General features: G+C 43.5%; 1 protein-coding gene across 1 annotated transcript in view; it reads left to right on the forward strand.

The window, feature by feature from the left end:
* The first annotated feature begins 9,701 nt into the window (after nt 1–9,701).
* LOC112451695 overlaps nt 9,702–27,984 on the forward strand; it is a 58,557-nt gene continuing 40,274 nt past the window's right edge. Inside the window, exon 1 of the mRNA XM_025011494.1 lies at nt 9,702–10,566. The gene's annotated coding sequence lies outside the window, so the exon portion shown is untranslated. The remainder of the gene's footprint in view (nt 10,567–27,984) is intronic.

The following is a 27,984-nucleotide window of genomic DNA, read 5'->3' on the forward strand; positions in this document are numbered from 1 at the left end:
AGGTCTGAAATCTTTAGAGCATCGGCGTTAAGACCGTCAGATTACGGATAATCCCTTATTATGCTCGCCATATATTTTTGTTTACGTCTACTTGCCCGTTCTACGCGTTGAAAAAAATGGTATTTGAAGTTTCGATTGAAACTTAATTTTCCACATTGCTGTCGAAACTGACGGGTGCAATAGAAATCCTTTGGAAAGAGAACAAGTTTTTTTTGCTAAAGCTTTAAGAGAATAAAGGATAAGTATGTACAAAGTTAAGATAACTGGATAAAACTATACTCCGGAAACCAGGTTTAATCAGTTAACTGCGAATAATAATCTCTTATACTTATTATTAGTCCTGTGCTTAGTACAATTTTTTTTATTTCTTCGATAAAATTGCAGTAACAAATAAAAAATGCTAATAACATTTTTTGCGGTTTTAACTTCTTAGAACATGCAATTTCAGAGCCATAATAAACTTCGATTACTTCTGCAGAATTCGCAGCCTGCGACACATTTTAGAAAACTCGATGGATTTTGAAGTATTTTAAAAGAAAGTAGAAAACGAGAAAAGGCGACTTTTTAACCATACAAACCATTTCGTTGCTCATGGGGACAATCTCAATTTTAATAACCATTTGAGCAACTGAGATCAATTATTCCTTATCATAATTACAAGTTTTTGCGAACTAAGCTGCTGGGATGCTATTAAATAACAAAACCTCGTCGTTCATTAAAATTCTAGTTTAATCTGTTCTGCAAAAATTTTAATTCAAAGTTTTATTATCGATATATTTAATGCTGAATATCAAAAAATTACAACGCGCGGTGAATTATTTCAAAATTTTTTCACCGGAAAAAAGTTGACTCTAGTTTTATCACGAAATTTAAAATTATAATGAAGAACGAGAGAGAGGTTGGAGGTTCTGGGATACTCTATTTACTTCCGACTGATCTCCCGTAAGAAAAATGCCGTGGCCTGGCATTCCGCATTACAGACAATTTCTACGCGTAATATAAACGTCCTCGCGAAATTCGTTTTAAAAAATATCGAATAACTGCACTCTTGCAACATTTATCCTCACGATCGTCAGAAACTGGCGAAACTCACACGAGTGTGTTACGACTGTTACGCCATACATATTCGCACCTATCGCCGCGCCAGTCAGACCTCGTCGCCCATTCGGGTGTGCATGTGTAAGGAACAGTATTCGTCAACGTTCCTTCTAAGAACGTTAAACCACGGTGGAAGTTCGCACACGAATCGCGAACGGCTTAGAAACGTTTCTGGCGCACTGTATACTTTTGATGTGAGCGATCGATGCGCGAACGGTTTGCGTACTTCGGTTTGGCATCAAAGCCCGCCGTCGGGGAAACTAGTTGATCAAACAAACAGAATTCGAAGAAATAGTTAAAAATGTTCCGAACTGGTGGGTAACTTTGCGTCGCCGTTGCCAGAAGCCGTAATGTTATAGTTCATCTCCCGTATAAGCGGGTATTGATTTTCCGCGGTGAGCACCGCTCGGCCACGCATTTCGACAATCTCGTCTCTCGCACGGATAAGACGGTTTTTCCGAAAATCGCTGATCCGATATTCCGCCGACGATCATCCAACGTGCTACGAAATTTCGTTCCTAGACGCGCGGTCGACCGACTCGCAGCGACACGACTATTGAAAAATTAGAGACCCCGTTTTGTTGCTTTTGCGGAATTCCTCTCTCTTTCTCGGTTTTTTTTTTTATATTTTCACCAAAATATTCGTTACGGCACAATATGTGTTTTTGTTGGAATTTTAAATACGAGAAAACTCATGCGCGCGAACGCAAAATATTTTCCTTGTCTCGCGTGGCCGCAGTGTAAAAAATTGAAGGGGAGCTAATTGTTCCCGCGCTGAGGCGGATTAACAATGAACGAACGCGAGCGCGCGAATATTGCCGGGACGTTATCCGTTTTTGGCAGCGCGGCGCGCGCGTTGCGCCGCTCGCGCGCGGACATTGTCCGCGATAGCATTCACATACAGCGATAAGTCCGCGAGCGAAATCCGTGAATGTCGAAGTTACATAATTATGTAAATTATTGGCAACGAATGCGCATTCAATTACAGTCGAAACCATTAAGTATTTAATATCACTCCGCGAGCGCGTAACATTGCGTCATGCGCTACATTGAATGATTGAAAGAATATTCCAATAACATGCGAGCACATACGTATGTTTAAAACGTGATTACAACATATAATTGTGAATAACGTATCAAATTAACGTATCTTTGAAAATAATGAAATGGCAAGGGCACGGGGACGCGTACATAACGTGATTAAGATATCACGAGAGATATCACATCTGCGTAACAAATCAACAAAGTTTAGGAGGCGCGTTAATTATTCGCGCGTGTGCGTTTAAACTTGTTTCCGCATCGTTAAAAACACGCCATTCTAAATTACAGCGTAACACACGTTGAACAATTCTCGCTTTAATAACTTGGTACGACACGACGATACCGATAACGTGCTAACAATGCTGCCGCAAAATCGTCACAGCAGATGCTCGAGAATACATTTGTAACCGTGCGCAGCGCGAGAGGGAAGAGCGAGGGGAATCCATTTTTACCGCTGTCCCAGTGTAACTCCCCATTTATCTTCCACCTGCGCCCATCACGTACTTGTCCGGCGGAGTTCGAGAGTTCGTAGCGGAGACGGATGTCTCTCCGCGAAAATCAGACCCGAAAGATCGATCGAACGGCGAAAGAGCTGGCCGCGTTTCTGTCTTTAACGTCTTCCTCCTTACCTCGCCGCGCCGCGCGCCGCCTCCTTCCCGGATTCCTCGCATCGCTGATCTGCTTATTGGCGCGTCGCGGTCGACTAATCTATCTTAACGCGAGTCCATCAGCAACTGATTTTCCAGACGTTTTATTCGCCGTTTGTCTGACGCTTTTCGTCACAATTATTCTGCAGCCACAATGCAAATCGATTGCAGCGCGCGAGCGTTTTTGAATTATCGAGACGGTCGATAGTTACGTTCTAAATGAAAATTCTCCATTCTCTCGCGGAATTATTAATAGCAAAGAATTTTGGAGAAATAAGAGCGTTTTTCAATTATCGATACGTTTAATGGTTACGTTCTAAATAAAGATTCTCCATTTTCCCGAGGAATTATTAGTAATAAAGAATGCAGTTGTTTATGTCCAAAAAGAAAATGAACTTTTTTCAGTGAAACATCGATGGATTTCATGGAAAATATTTAAAAAATGCAGAAATACGAATAAACCATAAATTATACGACTGATTTTAAGTAGACCTTAAAAGTTCTTCTTGAAAGTAAATAATTGCTATAGAGAAAGTAATTAAGAACTGGATATTACGCTACGCGTTTCCTTCACCGATAAACACACATTTTTTTCAGGAACATTACACCCTCGTGCTCTCGTGAAGGCACTAACACGACAGACAAACGACGTCGCGACGTCTGGAATGTCGGAATGGACTCATCGGACGACCGCACAGAAGACGGATGCTCCTCACAGAAATCAGACTCGATGGATCGATCGAATGGAGAAAAAACCTGCCCCCATTTCTTACCGTCCCAGCTATCTCGTCCCTCCTCCTTTCCTATCCGATGTCCTCTCTTTCTCTCCCTCTCTCTCGCTTTCGTTCTCCCCTTGATCTTTACGATCCTCGCACGAAGGATCGCGCACCTTTCTTGTCGTGTACGACGTTTGGGCGAACTCGTCCATTGAGGATATCACACCAGAGACACCCTCTCAAAAGCGACAAACGCCCCTCGCGAAAATCAAACGCGAAACATCGATCAAATGCTGGCAAACTTTCCCATCACTTTCTAACGTCAGAGTTTTCGGGGCATTTTCGTTTTACGATGTATCGCTTACTTCGATTAACAAGTCAGCGTGACACATAAAAAGATATCTTTAGCCTATATATTTTTTTTCGATATCAGCAAAACTTATCCTGATGATATATTTCGCGCAAAGATAAAATTTTATTCGAAACGTTACTCTTACTCGAATGAGATTATTTAGAAGATAAAAAATTAGATTAATTTTGGGTGTTTCGTTTTTTTGTTATCGTTTATGCAACGGAGAATAGTATGCTTTGAATGTTCTCTAAAATTTATAACCCTTCACGAGATTTCCCCAAAAGAGTAGTTTGCAATTTCGAGTGTCACGAACACATTTTACGCTGTATCTTTCATCGTTATCGGAATTTTTCTACCGTTATTTCTGAGAAAGTTTACGCTAGTTGCACTTGCCAAATAGTCCTTATGTAGTACCTAAATAGTCGATAACTCTATGGGTAATCCCATTTCCTCAAAATCGTGAAATTTTTTGTTCTAATCAACGGGGCGTTAATGGCATTCTCGAAAAAAGCCTGAAGGGTGTTTTGTTTCTCGTATTTGTTTCTTACTTCCCGCGACTCGGGGTGCGTCGCTTCCCGCGATACCAAGATACCACCGTGCCACCGTGCACCGTGGCGAAACATTCAGTATCTCGACGGGGGGTTCTCCTTATCTCTGTCCGAGGAATTTCAATTTAGAACCACCGCTAACAAGGACTCAAGGTCCAATCCACGAAACCTATACCCATACAATCGCCTGCATTTCGCCGTGGCATATCAAGAAAGCTTTTGTTGCGGCTCTCTGCGCGCACTTTGGAATTCGCATCTCGGCTGACGTACGAGAGATTCCGATATGACGTTTATTTTTCAACTGCGTCCGCATACTTATCTGCAAGGCTGTGCTATTTCAATCTTACGCTCAAATTTCTGTTAGCAATACTATCGTCGGTGCTGATATAATTGTTACAATAATACGTATATAATTACAATTACCATAATGGTTGAATTTACACGAGTGACGTCCGACATAACATTAATTATTAAATATTTACCTGCTTCAACTTTTCTTTTTTTCTGCATTTATACATTAATATTCGATTTTTTTCATTAAATTTCCTACTTGTAAAATAAAAATATCAATTCTCATCACATGGACATAAGATTCTTTTATAATCTGACGGTCTAATTCTGAAAATGGTAAAAATAGCTTGTACTACGCTCTATGAAAAACTAAAGCGCCTACAATTTTTTCCGGGCTTTCTGGGATTAAAGTCAGCTCACACAGTCGCCAGTAGTTTCGGAGCCGAATGTTCATCCCGAAAATCAAACCTGAAGGATCGATCGAACGGGGGAAAAAAAGCGCCTGTTCGCCTTTCCATCCTTGCATTCTTTTGCCCTCGAATGGTCCTCTGAGACATATAAGGGTGATATATAATATATGAAAAATACCTATAAGGTGAGCTCAAATCCTTGAGGCAGGGAGGAAGATTCATAGGCGTTCGGGAAACTTGCACCTTTTTGCCAATAACTAAATGATCGTTAACATTAATCGAATTCTGGGTTTTACGTGCCTCGCGATGAAGATCGTGTATACCATGCTATCTCGATCTATGCGTATCAGACTACGTTTAATGCTAAACATGGGATATGGATACTGTGTGATTATAGATTCATATTTCTCTCTCTCTCTCTCTCTCTCATCCATTTTACAAGTAGTTTCCGTGCATATCGCACGATATCCTATATGTACATCCGAACAAACATGTTCGCCTCCTGTACAGACCATTGCAACTTGCTTTAAACGGCGACTGGGCCCTCGCACTTTTCTCTCGTCCTTGAGAGAAAAGACGAGCCGGCTGGCTCCTCGCCGCGTCGTAAGATATTCGTTCAAGTGGGCACGTCGCGTGTGTGCAAGTGCAAAGCGCGCTGCTGCAGGTACTACACGGTATGGTGCGGCTCGATGCTGATCGCGCGGAGCTTGACCCGCCGCCAGAGCGAGAAGAGAAGAGAGAGAGAGAGCGCTCGAAGGGTGGAGGAACCTGTGTCCTCTCCTGCGGAGGATCAGGGGGCGGCGGACGAGATCGGCGTTTGCCAGCGTTAGTGCCGTAAGGTGGCACTCAAGAGCCTCGTACCACTCTCTAAATGACTAGCGACTGTCAGGCCCACGAAGCTCGAATTTAATACGCGAGAGATTTTGGCTCGTGACGCGCTGCCGCTTTTCTCTCTCGTATGCGTCGGTATACCCTCGTACACCCGCGCGCACACATGCACACATGTATACAAGGCGGATATATATGGTTAGATACTTGTGGACATAGGCGTGTTTAAACGCGCGTTTACACGCGTAGCATAGAAAAATCTAAAGGCTCGCACTTGTGTACACATGTGTATACACGTGTGTACGTACGTGCACGCTTACATATGTAGATAACACGTACGCGTGTAGCCACGATGCGCTTTCGAGCGTGTCCCGCGAGCGTTTTTAGCGAAGCGTGAGCTTTAAAAATGGTATCCCGGAGTGGTCGCGTCGTTTGTCACGGAAAATTTAGTGTCATTATGCCCTCCTCTCTCTTCGCGAACGGCGACGACGACGACGACGATGACGACAGCGCATCGGAGAACGATTTTCACGTTTATTGTTGCGACCGGATGTAGCGGGGTGCGTGTGTGTGCGTAAGTGCACTGTGCGTACCCATGTGCGAGCATGATGAATTTAATAGTACATCGTTACTTTTCAACCGCGCGCGCATTGACAAGCACGGCAATTAAAAACTAAATGTTCCCGATTATATACATATATCTATTTTCGTGTTTCTCTCTCTGCAGCTAACAACCAAAAACAATTCTATTTGACACAAATCTGATTTAAGTGATCTGTAGTACAGTATAAATATGACGTTCGTGTTAAGTGTTACTAAATTTACGCTCGCTAATTCAATTTCTCAGCGGAAAGAACACTGTTCAGCGAATGAAAAAGTTGTCGAGAATCAGTATTATAAATACCTTTCATACAGATATATTTATGACCGAAACTCAAATGATCCCATCAATAATTTACATTACTAAAAAATCTATCTTGGGCATACTTGGCGAACAGCGTAGCGAATGAAATAAGTAAAATGTCGCTGTTGCAAATATAATATCTGTCGTGCACGAAACAAATTCGAATTATTGACCCTCGATGCGCAATCTTATCTTTTCCTTTTTTAGATTTTCAGTAAGGCGCTTCGTCTTTTCTGCAGGCGCCACGTTGTCGGCGCAAATCGATCCTCGAGAGAGAGAGAGAGAGATGCGATTATTTATTCAAACGGAATATTTAGCGCGCTCGGTTACGCGCTAAAATAGATCGAATCGTAGAAAACAATCCTTGCAACTCGATAGTTTATCATCAGTTTATGAATTAAAGTTTTATTAGTTAAAATGCTCCGTTCTTTTCCTTTCTAGACAGATCGTGCTCATGTTGCTCGCACTCATCAAAGAGCGTAGCTCTTTCGGCGGTACCGCAGAGAGAATCGAGCGGTATCCAAGCGTTGCAAAATGAAACAATATCGGATTCTATCTCTGGGGGGTATCGTTTCCCCCTTAAAGCCCGTTCTTTGTTAATTCCGCAAGATCCCCGTACATGCGGCCCAAGTGTAAGGAACGTTTCCACGCCGCGCACTAATTATTCAATATCCGAGAATAAGTCTACCTTTGTGACTTGTTATACCTGATTAATTTAAGTGGCGAATTCTCGCTGTGAATCGATAACCCTTGCTCGGATAAACGATCTTTCACCGGGAGACTGTTTGAGTGGATAGTTATTTTTGACTCTCTCTCTCTCTCTCTCTCTCTCTCTCTCTCTCTCTCTCTCTCTCTCTCTCTCTCTCTCTTGAATAAATTGAAAGTTAATGGCCACGTGGAAAAAAAATATCGCACGACAGCGATTACGTAAGCACATACGTGCAACAGCCGTGAACGTCAGAGGAAACTCGTTCGATTTGCACTACAATTCCCTTTTTCTCTCAATCGCATAATCGAGCGACCACTCCTTTTACACGCGAATGCGCCTCTCGTAAAAACCTCTAGAAACACAGAGACGGTCCATTTATACGTATTTGATTGCCAGACCGTTTTAAGAGAGGATCGTTTACACAGAAGCGCGAAACAAGCGCGATATAACTACTAGAGGAAGAGGCAAGAAACTGGGTCAAGTAATGTCTCCGACGTTCTTTCCTCCTTCTCTTCCCTGCCCCCTTTTTTCCTAAAACGTTCTTGACTGTTCGCGCGAGCACAATGTTCTCTTAGCGTATAATAACCGGGCGCCGCGCGCGCGCGTGCATCCCCGAACACGAAAGTTCGCTAATGTAGTCGGGAATTTCCAATTCGTGGGCAAACTTTTTGCCACGTTGCTCGTTAAAAAATTCCGCGCCACAAACGTGCGAGCTGAATTTTTCATAAAAATATCTTCGCGAGCCTCTTCGCCGCGCGCGGGTCTCCGCGGAGTTCATCGGCGTTGTCGGCCTCGCCTGAGCTCTCAGCCTGGGGTTTCACCCCGTCTCCCTCTTCCCCCGCGTCGCCGAAAAATTCCATATAGGAACTTATGGTATCGGGCGAAATCCGCATGGATCCAAATATATTCCGATGGGATTTCTATCCCGACTTTATCCGTTCTTATCCAGTTACCTTACCTCTCGATACTATCCGGTTTAATACGATACCTTTCCCCGAAAGCGCGGCAGCACGCTTCTCCCAAACGCGACCGACCCTCGCGTGTCTTCCTCAGAAAGCGTATCGTTATTCTTTTTGGACAAGGCCGAAAAAACTACTTAACGCGTAATCTCTCTCCCACACGTCTTACTTCAACCCTTAATTTGTCAATACGCTCGATTTCTGGACAACCCGCTCTTCCCGAGCATTAACCTACACCCGAATCCTTTCAGCAATCGTGTCATTTATCATCGTATCCGAGATTAAGAGACGTCCGAAAAGGTATATGCGAGGTCCTAAGGTTCGAGAGTAAAACGCGCGTCTCGATCTTCGGCCGGCGCCCCTTGATTTGTCAATATCCTCGACCGCCAGTTCTCGCGGCTACCGAGGACTCCGCGCGAGAGGGGGCCCGGCGAAGGACGTCGGCGTTCCCGTGGCGATCCGTCGCGAATGTGGCCGTAATTAAGCGCGGCGTTTCCGCGTCTCTCAAACCCATCTCGTCGTCGGCGCGTCGCGCTCTCGCTCGCGGCGCAAGCATCGTCCCACCCATCAGAGCCACGGTCCGCGCGTTCATTACCGAATCAATTCGTCGATCCACGCGTTTACCCCGAGAGCCGCGTACGGCCGAGGCGCCGTCGTGTCCGCGTACGGCCCTGAGAGCCGGAAGGGGATGTTCGCGCGGATGGTGGGGCATGAGCAGCTGGGGCGGCCTGGAGCCCGGAGTCGCGAGCCCGCGATATCTACCCCGCGCCGGGTCTGGGTTTGGCCGGGTCGCGACGGCGGCGACGACGGCGGCGGCGGCGGCGGCGGCGGTGGCGATGGGAGGTGGTGGTACGATGGTAGTGGTAACGGCGGGTGCTGCGCAAGCAGCGACGACGGCAAAGGTGGTAGAGGTGAGCGAAAGCGAGCCGGATGGCGCAGCGACGGCCGACTCGCACTACTAGCAGCCGAGTGAGCGAGCGAGCGCGAGGACCACCGGGCTTGGCGAGCCACCCCCGTTTTGCCATCAACCCCTAGCCCCACGCCGCTCTCTGCCCCGCGCCATCCCTCGTTTGCCACCCCACCACCTTCTCCGCCTTCTCCTCCTTCCTCTATCGCCGCCGCCGCCACCGCTGCCGCCGCATTCGACTCCTATATACCCTCTCCTACTCCTTCTCCGATGCGTTTTGGCCGCCCCGTTCGGTCCGCTACTACTGCGTTCGTTCGTTCGTTCGTACGTTCGTGTATCCCCGGCCGAGAGAGCTCGTGCAGAGTGCTCGCCAACGTCTGCGAGATCCGTGTCGCGCACGGCTCTACACGGAGAAAATACGGCTCGCGCTCGTCGTCGTTCGCCGACGTAGTCCCTTTCCTCCCGAAAATCACACCCGAAGCTTTCGCAGAGCGCGAACAAGCCTCCGCGAGCCTCCACCCTCGCCCTTCCTCATCCTTCGCCTTTTTTCTGATTTGATAACCAGCCGGCCGGCCGAAAAAAGGGGGTACTCCGGTTGTCCGGGTGACAGCGGCGAGCAGGAAGGGCTCGTTCGCTCGTGTCGTCGAGTTACTTGGTCGCGCCGACCCTGGTCGTGCACAACCCACCGCGCGAGAGAGACACGCGCGTCGTTCCACGCGTTTATACCGGTGACCGAAGCCGTGTTGTGACGGCCGCGCCGCTGGAGCAACGGCCCCGCGAGAGGAGAGACGACGATGACCACGCAGCCGACGGGGCCGATGACGACCACGACCACGACGACGATGTACGCCCGGTATGGCGTGAGGAGCGACGACGGCGACGGGGAATTGTGTGCGCAGTGAAGCCCGCGAACTCCGCGTAACTCCGCTCTATCCGCTACGGCAGCGCGACGACGAAACTGCGTGCGTGTGAATGCGTGCGTACGTACGTGCGTGCGTGCGTGCGTGCGTGCGGGTACGCTCGTCGCAACCGGGTGACACGCGTGGTCCGTGTCGCGCGTCCCCACGTCCCGACCGGCTCGTCGCCGTTGCTCGCGCGAGGCCAACCCCCTTGGTACACCTAAGTGAGGCGTTCAACGTGGCCGATCATTGGACATGTAAGTAACACGTACGACGCGGTGGTCATCGCCGATCAAAGGCGCACCGACCACCGACGCGAGACTCATCATCCCCCTTTTCATCCCCCAAACGCGCAGCTGGCCGCGCGCGCGAGCGTGCTTCGCCGACGTGCTGTCGCCTTTGTTTGCCCTTCCGCGCTCCCCTTCCAGGGCCGAGCGCAGAACGGCGGATTACACAACCGGGATCGTAAATGCGCGATCGAATTCAAATCCCATAAAGGGTTCGGGACAGAATCTCCCCTCCCCCGACGTGGAAACCGACGCATGCTTTGATGTAATTATCGCAGATCGGCTAAAGGTCCAACGAGATCCGCTTATATCGTTTCCGAACATTCTGTATCGAAAGCATGACGGATATATAAAAGTATCCTTAAATTACTGTAATTTTCACAAAACGAGTTGAGAGACAAGAATATGTGCGGTCTCGCGATTCGAACTATATGTATAGATGTATATAAATACATTTTTAGATTTGTCTGTCATGTGTTGAACGCGACACTCGAAATTCGATTCTCCGCACAGAACCCTATTATGAAGTTGGACTTCTACCTAGGTGTATATATGCTACATATCATCGGGATTGCGATTGAAATTTGACTCGAAGCTCTCGTACTTCTCTCGTTTGTCTGTATGCTGCAATTCGCGCTGCGACTGCACACCATTCATCGTTCGACGCGATTTTCACGAGCCGACGAGAAAATCGGTCAAACCGATGCGTCGCGACGCTCTAACGTGCCCTAACGCGTCGTGTCCCGTCCGTCGTGCATGGTCCGAAAGTCCCGTGCACGCGAACTGGGTGAGGAGGGATCGATTTGTTTGGCGGACGCGACGTGTGAGACTGACAGAACTCGAGCACGCGAGTAAACACTCAAACTGGGCTGCGTGTCTCCTCGTCGACGGAAGGGGGGGAACGAGGGAAGCAAAAGGCTTGGAACAAGGAGGAGGGGCGGTGCAGGGAGGGCAGGGTGTGCGACGAGATAAGGCGAGCGATAGGGCGGTCTGCTCCGGGGAAAAGAATTCGATGTAATCGCCCTGAGCTTTCCTCGAGAGCTCGAGAGCTCGGCGCGGCCTGAGGCGGGGTGCAGGCTCGACTCGGGTTACGAGACGGTTTCCTTCTCCGGATCCTCTCTCGCCGCAGGGGAAACGTGCGCCCCGTCGCGAACGATTGAAGGAATCCGGGGAGATTTGTCAGGCATCGCCCACGTAAGGTTTCGGCCTCGACGTCGCGTCGGAGAAGCCCGTTGTTTGAAAGCGAATCTTCTTCGAACTTTCGGCAACGTGCGTTACGGTTTATAATGCATCAGCGGTATTCTGTATTAATCAGTGCGATTTAACGTTATCCTATCTCGGGCGAATGAAATAGGATAACGTGTGAAAAAAAACACAGAGAATTACACAAATATCTGATAGAGAAGTTTTTAAATATTTCTTAACGTAGCGTAAGTAAAAAGCGCATTTGTCCATATTTAATTCACAGTACTGATGCAGAAAATTAAATGTACGGATTTTATTATTATTTCGTAGAGTGCTCGCATATTGAACTTTTTGCTAAACTTTTCGCTCAACATTTTCAAAAATTGTACTTTTATCGAAAATAACGAACGAGTTTTTTACAAGTGTCTGTGGAGTCAAGAGGGCTCTTGCGACGTTGAAAATTTCTACGTAGTGGCCGCATTACCGTCGTTTATTTTTGAAAGATGTACTTAAATTCGTTTCGTTTTATATATAAGAGTCGTTAGAGTCCGGAGTTAGTGTAGACGTACCAAATAAAACATTGTTAATGGCAGGAGCCCGACTTTCCATGGTTCGTAAGACAGTAAATGCTAAAGTGTATTTTTTATCAGAGAACATAATCCGTCACTTTTGTGCAAGAGAAAACTCTTCATCTTACTGTTTGTGCTTCGTACACGCGACGATTCTTTCAACGATCATATATTATGCAAATTATAAAACTTGTATATTGTAATTTATAAACTTATCTACTTTTATAAAACATTTGTTTCTAATTTGTTCGAAATACCCAAAATCGTCATATTGATTACCTGGGGTAAATGTTTTTTAAAAATCTAAAGTAAAAAATCAAGTAGGAAACGAAAAGTTTGATCGTACAACTTATGTGTATTTTTCTTGAGTGAACAAAAACATTTCTGTGGTAAAGTACAGCGACGAGCGCACAATACATCTTTATCATTTTATATCTCTCTTGTAGTCATGATCAGGACCGGATGGCGTTGGCAGGGAACCAACATTGATCGGTATAAATTCGGAATTTGTTCTCGGATGTATCTCTTTTAACGTAGCCTGTCAATTCTCTGTCAGTTTCTGCTAAGCCATAGGAGAAACGTTACGAATTCACTTGAAGGTTCTAGTACGCACGTTTTCTTATCTATTAGCCATACGAATCTCCGTTTTTAAACAAAATATTTTGTTTTATTAAAAAGATATATTAGACGAAAAATTTTCCGCTACGTTACAAATCATTATTTCGCGCACATTTGTGTTCCTGATTCGCGAAAATATTTTTATTAACTATTAGTCAATTCTCTGAAACTTAATTGAACATGAGAAATCTTTCGTGAACATTTAATCAATTCTCTGAAACTTAATTGAACATGAGAAATCTTTCATTGAATAAAGGCAAGAAATTCACAGCATAATGCCGAATTACATCTTGAGGTAAGCGTATTTCGAGAAAGAGAATGCCATTCATACACACACAAGGTATTATTAACTTAAGTTATATACTCATCATAGTCAATTTTAGCTGCGGGCAAAACGCGCCGCTTAACGTCCATTATGTATGCGTGTTTATTTTTCCTAAATACATAATCCAATTAGATCCATTCGTGCATAATATTACATCCGCAATTCATTATCGTGAAATTAATACTGTATTCTATTATGGGCATCATCTATTACATCTATTAATTCGAGTCTATTACCATAAACCGACAGACATAAAATAGAACAGACATCAAATAGCGTCGCTATTAATTACTAATACGGTAGTCAATTCAGTCTTTCTCGGTTCCCTTTGTCAAGCCGGGACAGCCGGCTTTCTCCAATATCAGTCGGATTAAAAATAATCGTTGTTATCTCTATGCACGTCCACGATTAGTTCGAAACGTAATTCACTCGGGACCGTCTTCGCGAACTCCGCTCTCGATCGCGATAATAAACGCAACGTGCGCGGCTCGGGGTTGCTAGGGGAACGCGAGCCCAACGTGCGCATTTAACTCCGGTTTAGATAGAGAGCACAGTTTCCATTCATCAAACAGCGAAATCCGACAAATATGTGCGGTCGTTAGTAAGCACTCCTGGAAAGTGCCGTCTAATACGCTTTTCGGTCGGTCCGGCAAACGAGGATCGGCGCGCACGTTTCCGATCGATCGAATTCACCTCAACCGGACGATCACGCGCATCGTCGATCATCGCCGTTCTAAAGAGCTAAACTTTAAAATCCTCTAAGCGGCTTTAGATATCTCCGCCGAGACCTGTCGTCGCTTCTCATCGAGAGTCTTCCAATTTCGGCGCATCGCCACTTATAAATTCTCTAAAATTATATCTAAAAAAAAAAGCTAGGAAGAAAGTTTTTATGTTCTTTTTTTGACGATGCAATAAAAATTCACGTGCATGTTCTGTTTTCGATCTTGAACAGAATTGCAAGCGTTTATGAATAATTTTTCTATAACATCGTCTGGCGCATAACTTTGTGTACGCGCGCAACGTAACCCGACAATTCGTTTCGATTGTTTTCCTTTTTCTCGGGATCAACATCTCTCAGATCAGAAAGAATTTATCTCGTATCGTGCACCGCGCATAAGAACGAGGTATATTCGCGAGATGTGTCTTTCGGGAACAGGATGTACAAGGAAACGAGCGATTCTGGTAACAGTGACGCGAGATCGATCGTCTGCTTCCGAAATGCTTCGGGCTGCGGCCGTCCAGATCTAACGCGTATTTGGGGTCTCTATATGCGCGAGATTGAAATACTTTCAACGTAATTTAAAATGCATGAAGAGGTGATTATCATTTATGTAAAATGTAAAATTATAGCAGTTAATTAAATGATCATGTACCATAACAATCACTTAGTCCTTTTAATTTGCTAATTTTAAACGCGTACATACTGTTGAGTAATTTTTAATAAGCATTAACTTTACGCATTGATAAATTCCGCGTTTGAAAATTACTGTACAAATTGAAAGTTATTGTACAAATTGTAATTATCTTTATAAGTGAGACAATTCTAATTTTAAACTAATTTTAAACTAATTAAATTAATTTTCAAATTTTCATATTAATGTTGCCAACAAAATTTTGTTAGTAAACGCTGACAAAAAAGTAATTCAAATTTTGTATAGAAGCTATTATCGTAATTTTAAAAATCATAAAATGAGCAATAACAAATTTTTAAAATGAGCCGTCTGCCAATGACATGCACGAAATGTTAATAAATTCCATTTCCTTCTTTCTTTCTTCTTAGAATTACACTGGCCTGTTACATCAAAATCTGTTTTCACTGACGTATATATTACGAAAGTTTGGAAACTAGCGCAGTCTCATTTATGAAGTGCAGTTCGCGCGTACAACAATTTAGGAGTACGGATTCATAAGCGTTCAGAACGTAAATGCGTTAGATTAAATTTCGCCCGTTTGTTTTAGGGATAAATTTGGAAGATCCATTTACGACTTAATTTGACGTATTACAGACATTGTTGTCGCTGTATTACGTTATAGAACTTATAATAAATCAAGCTGTGCTAAAACTAGCGACTTCTCGCGCGTGAATTCGCCCTAATGGAGAACGGCTCGTCGCTCTCGATATGCGCACAATCGAATAATCTGACGAGCGGAAGCAACGTTACCGGCGTTGCTGCTACAAGTTCCTGATCTTATGCTAGTCTGATAGTTAACTTCGACCTGGAAGTAACTAGTTAGGTGTACAGGGCAGGCAGTTTAACGTTCGTCGATCTTACGCGTAGCGCCATCAGGCAATAGTTAGCTTACACGTCGGATGTGTCTTATTAATGAAGTTGCGTTAACGTGTTCGAAATAGTTTCATTCGAAAAACCTTCAGATTTACATGATTAAGTTTCTCCTTATACTTAACACAAATATGTACACACACCTGCTAATCGGTTTTAATTAATTATTAATGAGCAATTAAAACGCACGTCAAAAAGATACATCGATGTGAGAGGAAAGATAATAATAAAGATAACGTTAAAATATACATTATTTTTCAAGACTGTTGTCGTGCAATGTAATGCACAATACAAGAAATAAAAATGCGTTAGGAGTAAAAAATTAATATGTACATTTTTATAAGATATTTAACAAATAATGTAATGATTTAAGAAACAGAAAGTTTAAACAGAAATGTAGTAGTTAGACATGTAATAGTTATTTTCTTATTGCTAGCGTTTACAGAAATTATTATTTTTGTCTTGCACAGATACACTGTAAAATTCGTAGTGTCAAATTATACTCAATTTGAGTGACTTTTAATTATTCCCATAGGTCGCCACTGCTCCTACTCAATATATCTTAATTCGACTAAAACAGTATTAATTTAACTAAACTAATGGAGTTAAAATAATACTGTTTATGTTAAAATAATAAATTTCGACACATATAGCAGTTAAAAATAACAAAACGTTAATTCAAGGTGGTTTAAATTTCATCTTTTCATATTTAACAGTGTACTATTGATTATTTTGGGCGTCATCAAATTATGACTTTTGCGCGGAATAGATAGGTATGATATCATTGATGTACACCATTATGTAGGAAGCGAAACTTAGATCGATTTGTCCCATTTCGAGTGGTGCCCAATCAAGAAGCAGACTCCACGGCTGAATGGTATAGTCGCGCAACTTGCAGAATCGAATGCCCACTCTATATCCATTAACTCACACCGGAGCGCGACGCAAGTAATGCAGAATTTGATTCGTCAGAATCCGACGGCACATTTGTAATGTAAATTAATACGGATCGGGAGACGCGAGAGGCGTACAAAACCGATGACGTTTATCTCGTATTGTTACAGCACCCTTTTTTTCCCCATGCCACTACTGACCCGCGAAAGATCTCAACGGCACGGCGCGCGGCGCGGCGCACAGTTTGTTCGCGTTTTTTCTAATGGAAAGGTCGAATTTATCCGCTCGTAAAAAAGAGAAAGAAATTTGCGTTCGCGTAGCCACGCAGCGCTTTTAAAATAACGTTCAGTTAACGCCGCACACGAGAACGTTTATTAAATACGTCGGAATGGATACGATTTGTTCTACGCACTGATAACTCAAGTGTAAATTTCGTTCTCAAAGTCCTGCTCTATTTCACATCCTAAAGTTATATCCTTCGTAAACCATTGTGCACGTAATATTATCAAAAGTTATATCTTTGTAACCATTGTGTGTGCGTAACATCAAAACTCTAAAACAAACATTGTACTAGACACAAAGATAGAAAAAAGTAAAATTAAAAATTAAAATTAAAATTAAAATTAAAAATAAAGCAAATTTAACAGAAGTACGGAGAACATCAGCACAATTTTTCGTATATTCTTAACGCGCTCCACGGTATAGAGCGTTACGTGTAATTTCCATTTACGTAACGCGCTGCATACGTGGAAGTACTCAACCCTGATTATTTCCGTACACCGCGCAGCCTCCGAGGAAAAGATTGAGAATTAATCCCGACGTCACGTCCCGCTGGAACCGAGCGACGCGTTTCGAGGCGACATAACGTAAATCGCGACAGATTTCTCCGGGCGACGGGTTTACGCTCGTTCTCCGCTCCGCTCGGGGCGACGTGGCCGCGTCGTCGTCGTTTCCGAACACTGTTTTTCAAATCCGCGGGGGCAGTAGGTTTAACGGCAATCCGACGAGTATAATCCTGCAGAGGGATGGAGAGGGGAGGAGGAGGGGGAGGAGAAGGGGAGAGTGAATTTGTCAAATCGATTTCGCGTCGCGGAGCAGTGAGCCACACGCGAATCGCGCTATTTCTAAAGGGCAATTCGGCCAATTACGAGAACGCGCGCTGAGCGACACTATTCGTCGCTTTGGTACCGGGCTAATGCAAATTTCGGTTTGTCGAAAGCTGCGAGTGAAGCGAAATCAGTGCAAATTAATGCGGATCGTAGGTGAAACCGACAGGCCGATAAAGTTTTTAACTGCGTCGCCGATGGAACGGACGAACCCAGGTTTCCACGTCGCTTTGTATCCTCTTTCGCGTGTAACGCCTGACTAAACAGAGCATGGTAATACCACTTATATTGCACGCGAGACCCCCGCACGTCGTACACATTCTTGCAAGTAATTACAAGTATTTCGTGTATACGCTTCCATTTACGACGTCCTCGGCTCAAAAAAGTAAAGCTATACAAGCGCCATAAGTTCTTACGCGGAAGAGTTCGCCATGCAAGCGCGACGTTTAAGCGCGCTCACTGCACCCTTGACAGCCATTTTTCGCCTTTATACATAGTGCCACAGGAGAGCCCGAGCGGATTTTGGAAACTCAATATTCGCGCTATTCTAACGAGAAAACTCTGCCGACCGAAATTTATCGTTCCGAAAAAAATAATTTCGACAAAAAATTTCTTTTCGAAATTCCATTTACGTACACTTGTTTACACAGTTAATTAATCCCGTGTAGCCTACTCTTGGCTAATTATAGGTATTGTCGTTGTTGACATACAGTAAAAGCATCTTCTAAAAATACAACAGATAATTACGTGAATTTAAATAAAGGATGCAAACAAGAAATATTTAAATATCTAAAATAATCCTATATATTTAATTTGTTTAATTTGTTTCTGTTTAAGCGATTCACTTAAACGAAAAGCCGACGGCTATTCTCTGGAGGTAACATATGGAATTTGTTTAACGGTATTTCGTCGAATATATACGGTATTTCGTCGAACATGTAACAGTTAGACCGCTCTATCGGTTTACTGCCAGGAAAAAGTGTAGTAATTTGATTTTTACACATTGTGATCGTATCTCGGACGAACGTCGGCACAATAGAGAAAGAGTTATTTCATTGAACGGTGGTAAATGGCGGTAAATGAGTAAATCGCTTCGTAAATAGATAAACTAGTTCCGCGAATGAACCCCCGGATCGATCGTCTCGAACGTGCAAGTCTCGCGAAAAAACGCGCATAATCTAATTTACGAGCAACGATCTCTGAAAGAGTTGACGAGCATCGAAAGGAGCGGGGATTACGTAGAACAGCCGTATTGTTTGCTCTTACTTTAGCCTTTAAAACAGACGGGAAGACTGCAGGGGAAGTTTTGCCAGTAACCGTTTGATTTCTGTCTGTTACACTTTACAAGCGAAAAATTGACAGAAATTTGCGCGTTCTATTGATTTTACGGATGGGACACGGGGGAGGGAGGGTCGCATGATCGAATCTCCAAGATTTGTTTTTAAACATTGAAAGAGTACCTACTCGCACAGTTAGAGGTCAAAGCGAGAATGACGGCAGCAGTTTCTTTACGATTGGTGATTCGCAGAGTCGTAAAGCGTAACGATTTGATTAGCTTCCTTTGGGGATTTACATTTTACGTGGGGGCGCGCGCGGCCGACGTATAGCCAGAAGAAGGAGCAAAATACGCCGTATCGCGATCTGGGATAATAAATCATCGTGGGTTAAGCCGTTCGTTTAGTATCGCGCAATCTTTAATCGCGCGCAAGGAAAATATTTAGCGAATAAATTTAGATTAAAGACCCCGCAATACTATCGCTAATAGCCGTCACCGTGAAAATCGTTAATCAGCGTTCACGTCTACGTCGTCACTTTGATTAGCCTTCCTATAGACGTTTTCAACGTATAACCGCATATTGCAAACGGGGGATCTCGGGATTAACATATACAAACTGACGTAATGATGACGGCGAAACGCAGCGCGGTCAATTACTCTCGTTTGTCATCCCTGACATTAACGGAAACGGTATAACAGAGTTACGGCGCGGCGGTAACAAAGATACTCCTCCGTTCATTTACACGTCATAAATAATTAGCGCGCTCTTCACGCCGCGCGGCCGCTGTACTCGTACTTCGGCGTGTCACACGGTAGATTTCGCAAAATAATTAAAGGATTTTGAAAACCGGACCACCTGTATCCCTCCTTTATCTCAATCCACCACTCTTACCCAAGGACTTGAGCGGCGACAAAGCCTCAACATCCGTAAACGGACGATACACATTCGTTATACACGTGTTTCGTGCCCGCAAATCCGGAATCCCGATCGAAGCGAAGCGTGGACCGCGCGGTGTAGAACCTTCTCGCCTACATCCGCAACGGTCTCGTCGAACCTGTCCGCTACACAACGGATTCTCGTAGGCGAATGGCAGTCTATTACGGCGCGCGTAATCGACCGCTCGAATGGGTACGATTGTCATGGCTGACAGCCGACTCGAATCGAATCATCTCGGGCAGATAAGGCGATTGAGACGGTTTTGCGCGTCGTTCGCGCGCGAACGAGCTGTGCTGTGTATGCTGTGTACATACATACACATCGCAACTTGGACGCGCACTCGGGTTGCAATACGACGTATATTTCGTATCTTCGTCGCGCGATCCGATATTTGCGATAACGTCACGGTTAAAACTCAAGGTACATCTTCGTGTTATAATTGGTTATTATACATTAGTTTTGTTATAAGATAATTTTATTGGAAATTTTTCTGGTTTTTTAGTCGACTAAATTATTTTTATATTTGCAAGAAGATAAAAATTAAGGCAAAAATGAAGAAAGAGAGAGAAAGAGGTTGCGACATATTTCAATACGTCTATGTTATTGTTGTTTAAAAAAAAGAGACAATTTTTATGGTCACTTTTGTGAGGTTATTGACAGATAACACGAGCATCAAAAACATCAGTCAGTTTGTAATTCTTCCGAAAATTTTCAAATATCAATTCCGAAACTCAATACAACGTAAATGCACATGTAAGCATATTATTCAAATTTTGTATAAAATGCAAATGCATGGCAGCTACTTCTACGATAATTTTTTTCGTTCATTGTAAACGAGAGCAATTCGTCCGGCCGTTCCTGAGCCATTCGCACGCCGTAGGCGAGAACGCGTCGCGCGGTCCTCCGTGCTGCGCTATTATGCAAATGAGATTTATCTAAAAATAGGGAAAAACGCACAAGAGGAAGAGGACGCGATCTCAATTTTACTGGCGCGCCGGTGTGCCCGCCGCGTGAAAACGAGGTCGACGTAATTTTAACAGAGCGCTCTCTCGTGTGTTTTGGGTAAGCGCTCGCGCGCCACGAGATAAACCGCGTTGCCGCGATGCTAATTAAAAAAACGCCGCGGTTATTACGCGTCATTGTTGCAGACGCGTTGCGCCGCGCGCGCGTTCCGCCCACGCTCGCATTTGCACGAGCGATTCGTTGAGAACAATTGACCGAATCGCGATTGACGTTGAAAGACAATTGGGTTACGGGTGAAATATAAATAAAATATTGGCGAACAGATCCCCATGATGTGGCGATTGACAGAGCCTGGAAACGCGACGAAAAATAATTCATCGTTTTGATAAATAATTGGCTCGTCGAAGTTTTCTAGATTTTTACCACGAGAGAGAGAGAGAGAGACAGAAAGAGAGAGAGGGGGAGAGGAGGGGAGGAGAGAGGAGAGGAAGAGAAATTTCACTGTCACGGAACACTGAATTTTTCTACGGTTGAATTATTTGGAATAATCCATGAGTTTTGTATGCTCTCGCGCTCTTGCGGTTTTACCGCGATAACGAAGTCTTCGTAGAATTTCGTGCGGAATTTGAATCGTCAATTACCATAATGCCGGCAGATAGGACGTCAGTCTATCGACGATCAGTCAGTCGAGCAGATTTTAAATATACGTTAGCGATAATGCGCTTGGCTGTGACTTTCGCGACTCGATGAAAAAAAAGAAGGAATAACCTGATTCCATTCTTTCTTCAGGGTCTCGTAATTAATGATATTTATAATGATTATTAAGTATTAAAATTGTGAGAAATAATATACAAACAATTCTAACAATTATACATTCACTGCAGTGGAACTGAAAATACTTTGACTGTAAAAACTAAAAGTACTTTTGAATAAAATGAAGAAATAAAAGTTGCCTAATTAAGAAGTTGTTGTGCAATTAAATAAGCGTGCAAGTTAAATTACAAAGAGAGATAAAAGATGCAAAACGTTGAAAAATGTCGAGAAATTTTAAAACATTTTTTAAAATCGTGTCACACTTTCGCAGACTTGCTTTAAATATAGCGCTCTTCCAGCAGGGCCTGATACGTTCGAGCCAATCATCAATTTATATTCGTCGAATTTGATATCAGAAAATATAGTTGCGCTTTTTTACATTATCTACATCGCCAGTACATAAACAGCGCTCGTAGCTCACGAGCAGTCTAACTTATCTCCAAGACGCTCTGTTTGAATTAGATTCAGATCTGCTCTCGCCGCGCGCAATCCCCGCACCGCCTCCTCGAAAGACACCGGCAGCTACTTTAGCGACAACTAATGCCAGTTCGACAGTTGGAGATCGATGAGGATGTAAAAGTATCGTCGGTCCACGTTTCGGAAAAAGAATAATTCCGCCGGGCCGCACGTACGGGGAGCCGGTGATAAATCATTACGTCGCTCGATCCCCCGCGAAGAATACTCGGGAAGCCGCCGCGCCACCGTGTCGACGATCCACGTCCTCGTCCTGCGAATTTTTCGCACAAGCGAGCACAGATAGGGCCGGGGGTGTCCTTTCCCCACCCGTCATTGTAATTAGATATCCGAGCACGATGAATAACGATACTGAAATATCCATATTTTCCCCTCGTCCTCTTCGTCCGTTTCTTTCTTCTCGCGCGTTTCACCTCCTTGTTCTTTTTTTTTCCCCTCCGTCTCTCTCTTTTTCTTCATTTTTTCTCTCTTTTTTCTTTCTGCGCGCCACTTCCCTGCCGGTACGGCTCCCGATACGCTCGGTAAACCGAGATACAAAGTCCACTCACGTTTCCCGGGGAAACCGGGAGAGACGCCGAGGAGAGGCGGGACTCCTCGAAAGGAACCCGAGAAAGTATCCCGTATTAAATTACAGACGAGAGGCGTAAATCTTTACGGAGTGAAAACTCCAACTCGCGCCGAAGTTTTAGTTTTTTAACTTCGGCGAGACGGCCTTGTATAATGAACCACCGGGCATCGGCGCAAAGATATATTGTATCTCGAGCGTACCGGGACGCGCCCGGATTTAAAAGACTTAGGGATCTTCCGTTAGAAGGACCGCTTTGGCGACGCGTATTCCTTTTGCTACGCTCTCTCGCGGTGCGTACGTATATAGGTGTTCCTTCTCACCGCGTTTCTAAAGATGGACCGTATATACGCTTAATAGGTCCGTGATTTTAAAAGAAGGGGGCGAAAATACCTGTGCATCCGGGATACCTGATTTTTCCTCGCTTAACGTAGTTGGTTGAATTATTCAGAGTTACTACCCACTCTCTTCTACTTTCCGCATATATAAAAGTAGTTCTCTCCTGTTTCTTGTAGGAGCAAAAAAAATAGCATCAACACAGAAATGAATTATTTATTTAAAAAAATATATTTTGATCGCAGAGTATCAAGATCAAGAGTTGTGTTTTACATTATATTTCTTTTCATGCAGACACGTATTTCAACAAATTTTATAGAAACGATAATAGAGTGAGTTATGGATAATAGAATATGGTTTCAGTAGTATTACTTTTTTAATAGTAATATTACTCGAATGTTTTTGTATTTCTGTAGAAAGCTGGTTTTGAAGTAATCTGCTTCTTTTCAAAGTGATTCGATTGCATCCTATCCCCCATTGTAACTTTGATATTCTGATTCAATTATATATTTATACGTATTTTCAGAAGTTAAATGGAAAGTTCTGGACGTATATCGGAATGCAAAGTTACAAGCAAATTTCTTGTTTACTATCCCTTTTGCTTCTGCAATTCGAAATGGCCGACGTAGGTATCGGGAATCCTTAACGTCTTACATCGCACGCAGACCGTAAAGTTCTTGCAATTTCTCCGTACGAAACGTAAATCATTAACAGCTCGAAATGCGGCCCTTTCAGTGAAATAATACAAACTCGAGTACACGGTTAACAGATACTCGCGCGTATACTTTCTCATCGATATTCACGGAAGTGGGTAAATCAAACCGGCATCGGAAAATCCGCTTTGAGTCCTCCTTAATAAAATCGCAATCCCGGAAACGGTTTTCTCTCATTAATCTTTTTATCCGATCTTACCCCGCCAAAGCGTTTATTTCCTGTTCATCGCTGAGACGTGCATTCATCGTTACAGGAGCTCTGAGCAGTATTAGGATTTCAAAAAGCTCTCCAGTTACAGCGTTCGATTATTAATTTCTTTTTCGTCTATCGAGATTTCAGTATTTTCTTATTTCCCCTTTTTTTCGATCCTCATTCCGTCCTTTTCTCTGCGTCTCTCGCCACACATTTTCTTCTCCCCATTCTCCTCTTTTTCCTTTGTTTCTACGTGTCCGATAAAGCGATTTGCTCGCTCATCTTTATTCATCGTGTATACCAGCGGGTTAGTATACATTGTATATTACTAGCGCGGCGCTATTAATTCTCGTTTGACACTTCAAGACCGATGGGGTAGACACGTCCTGAGAGTTTTTACGGGATTTCCATGATCGATTACCCCGTAGATTATGCGAGAACATATGTACCCCCTCGTAGTGTTTTGCCTTACGTAACCAAATAAAGAGTCAGCGCTGCGGCGCTGATGTTTCCTATCGGTCACGATGAAAAGCCATGATGCATCAATGCGAATCTATCATACGGCGAGATCTGCCTGTCTCGGCTTATTTAAATAGCTTAAAAGCATCGTTCAAACTCGAACAGACGGGTTAATAATTAACTACCAGACATTCTTTGCCACCGCGATCGTTTATCCATAAAATGGACACATTACTCTCATGAATAAAAATACTTTTTCTTTCGTAATGGTATATACGTGACATGTATTTTCTTCCCCGCGAAAGCTTTTTCCGTTTTTTGAACCCTTTGAACATGTGCGATGAAGTAAAATGTCTCGTATAATTAGCACTAAAATACATGACGGTTAGAGAGTAATGGTTTTAATAGCTTAGACAGCACTAAGAAACGAAGAAGATACTAAAGCTCAAAGGCTCAGAGTTGCTTGAGAGTTAAACCGAGCATAGTTGATAATGTTTCTTACGCCAGGTCATGCCTTATCATATTAATTAACTACAGCTGATGTCGCAATCTCTCGAACCGGAATCTCTATTAAACTCGTACTTACATAAATTATTACCTCGGGGCGCACAATGCGACTCTGTCAGTTTAGAAAGAGAAAAACAAAATGCAAGTTTCAAACGAACGTCAAATTCTCGATTGTGCGGGACGCGCCCGACGACAAGCTTGAAACTTTACGCTCGGATACTCTGGAACAGGAACAACTTAAGTTAAATCTTAATATTTAATAACTCCGTTAAGATCGCGTTCTGAGGGTGGTGTACGCGCGCGCCTATTTATCAACATGTATTTAATCAACAAGCTCGAAAATGCAATTAATTATCGTACACCGCACTAAAACCGCGCGTAAGATCGCTAATGTACGTCAAATAAATGCGCGCGAGTCCGTTATTACCACCATATTAATCCCATTCTCGCCGCTCATCCACGAGGAGTTTCGCACTATTTACGTAACTCTGCGATATCTACGATATTTAAATTTTTCCCCACGGGGTGCGTCGTAACGTTCGCAATCTCCGTATATCCTTGAGGCAGCTGGTACGTATAGGCAAATCATCGGATTGCTCCGTACGTGCGCGTGCATAAGTGTGCGCATACAGACCGGACAGTTCGAACGTGTTCTCGAGAGTGTTCCGGGAGTAACACATGTACAAACGGCGGCGGCGAGAAATTATTACAATTACAATTTCGAACGGGGTCACGGGATGGAATTAGAACGTAAAAGCAAAACGAGAAGCGGCCCGGGCCGTATATCAGGTCGCAGTTCACTAATCTGCTAATCCAATTCCGTGGCTCTCAAGCGATAGCTCTCCCCAGTACTGGAAATTACCCAATTATGTCTCTCGGCCTTTTGAGTAACGGCACACGGTGTGTTTAGTAGCCATCGAGTAAATAAGAAGTAGTCACCGCGATAGTTACGTCGGACTAGTTTCCGCACCGAGCAGATCTGCCGGATTTTAGCATCACGAGTGGGCGTTATCGTTTCGAATGCATAATATTATTTTACGGAAATAATTTATCCCTAGACGCTTATTTTGCGAAGCAAAATAGCAGTAAAGATAATTAAGACAATTATTTCTTTATCGTCCTTAAAAATACATCGTTTGCATTAAATGACATATACGAAGTTAATGATTTTGTACGAAATCATATGCGCATGTCATATAATTATTTACAATTCGCGAGTAAGAAGGGAAAAAACGGGTCGTTAGATTTAATTTAGTTACGTGGTGTATTACTTAAGTGTAGTTTGTGTCGTGTGTGTGTGTGTGTGTGTGTGCCTGTTGCGTAAGTCGTCGTTGAGATTCAGCGGTAACAAGAGCGCGAGGGCTTTTCAGGAAGTTTAGGGACGTGTAAGATGTTAACTCGTAATAAAAAGCGCGCCGTGGTACAAGGTAAATAATTAAGGCGACATTCTGTAGCTTCGCGCGAGAACTCTCACCCGTTGTTCATTAAAAGAAAAAAAGTAAGGCGCTACGTATACTTCAAATTTTAACTGGAGAACGTATATAAACTTTTGCATGGCATAAAAACAGCAATAAAAAGTAGCACTTGCTTATTCATGCCCTACATTTCTGTACAGTTTATTGAGATAAATTTTCTTTTTTTAAATAATGGTCATTTCAGAGAATTGTGAATCTTACATGTACAAAGAGCCGTACTCTCTTTCTTCAAAGTACGAAATTTAAGCTATGAAAGTACATATTCCTGTATACCGCACTTAGATAAATATAAATAATCTTTCTGCAATCAGGTTTTTATTAAAGCGATAATTTTCCATTGGCGAATAATCTCTCGAGATTTTCAGAATTCACAACTTCATATTATCGAGACGACGCAAGACTGGAGATGCTAACATTAATATTATCGCATTATACGATACTACCATTAACTTCCGCAGAAACGTGAACGTAATAGCAACAAAAGCTAAGGAAGAGAAGACGTTAAATGTTCATAAACTCAACGTTTATTGAGTTTATAGTGCATACAACTATTTGCATAATGGTCTTTGACAGAGTGCGTAACTTTAATGAAACAATTTGCCATGATGTCGCACGCGGCACAGACGAGTGAAAAACAAAGTGTTAAATGAAATGTGAAATAAACTTCGAAGCGAATCAAGTCGACGAGCGCTTTTTACCAACGAGGCGATAGTGACGGACAAATACCGGCTTTAGTTCCTTGCCGGGGCAAAGTTGATCGAATAAAGTTACGTCGCTTACTCGACGGCGAACTCAGTCGGTGGCAATTTGCGCGGTGCAGTTGACAGTCAAGCGACAACGCAAATCTCCCACTCGTTCGTACGAACTCCGCACCGCGCGAAATTTTCGAAAAAAACGCCCCCGCTGCCAGGCACGACATTTTTACGGCACGTTTGGGAACCGGAAAATTGTTACGATTAGCAAGCAAGCCGGGTCCCACGAATTATGCCGGTGACGGTAACGAATGAGGCGCGAAACAAAATTCAAGCCGCTCCGGCTAATCTGCCGATATAATGACGTTACTCGCAGATATATGTGGATGTGCGTGCGTGCGAGGGAACGTGTGACAGGTGTATTAAACTGTGGAATTAATTCGTCCAGAAATCGGACCGTTGATTAAACGTGACCGTGCGCACGTCGCCGTGCTTGAAGAAGAAAAAAGCGGTATATATAGAGTTCCATCGCGGGAGGTTAACCCCCGATTATTCAAGTGACTTGTTTTTTAAACACACACGCGATTTTTAATTCCGCTTCGGAGCGGCGCGCGATGCGGATGACGTTCCGACGAATATATTTATGCGAACGCGTTAGACAATTTCGTGATTTTTCCATTCGATCAGTCCGCACGTTCGAATTCAATTTATTTGGCTGTCAACGTGTTGAGTTTTAAGATGAATGCATTATTCTAACTCTGTATATATTCTAACTCTATTTGTATAAACAAATATGTATAAATCAATGACGAAAGCTCAACGTCAGGAATAGACAAAAAATAATTGATGAATCACATTTTCGACAACTGAAACTGCGAATATTTGTTTCTAAAATATTTCGTATAAAATATACGAAAGTCACGGTATAAGACCGTGTGCGCAGTATTGAAAAATTTTATTCTTTTTTGCCGAGTATCGTCAATTATGTATTACACGAATCATATGA

This window comes from Temnothorax curvispinosus, unplaced genomic scaffold (genome assembly GCF_003070985.1).
Source record: "Temnothorax curvispinosus isolate PA1 unplaced genomic scaffold, ASM307098v1 QBEX01002451.1, whole genome shotgun sequence".
Lineage (NCBI taxonomy): Eukaryota > Metazoa > Arthropoda > Insecta > Hymenoptera > Formicidae > Temnothorax > Temnothorax curvispinosus.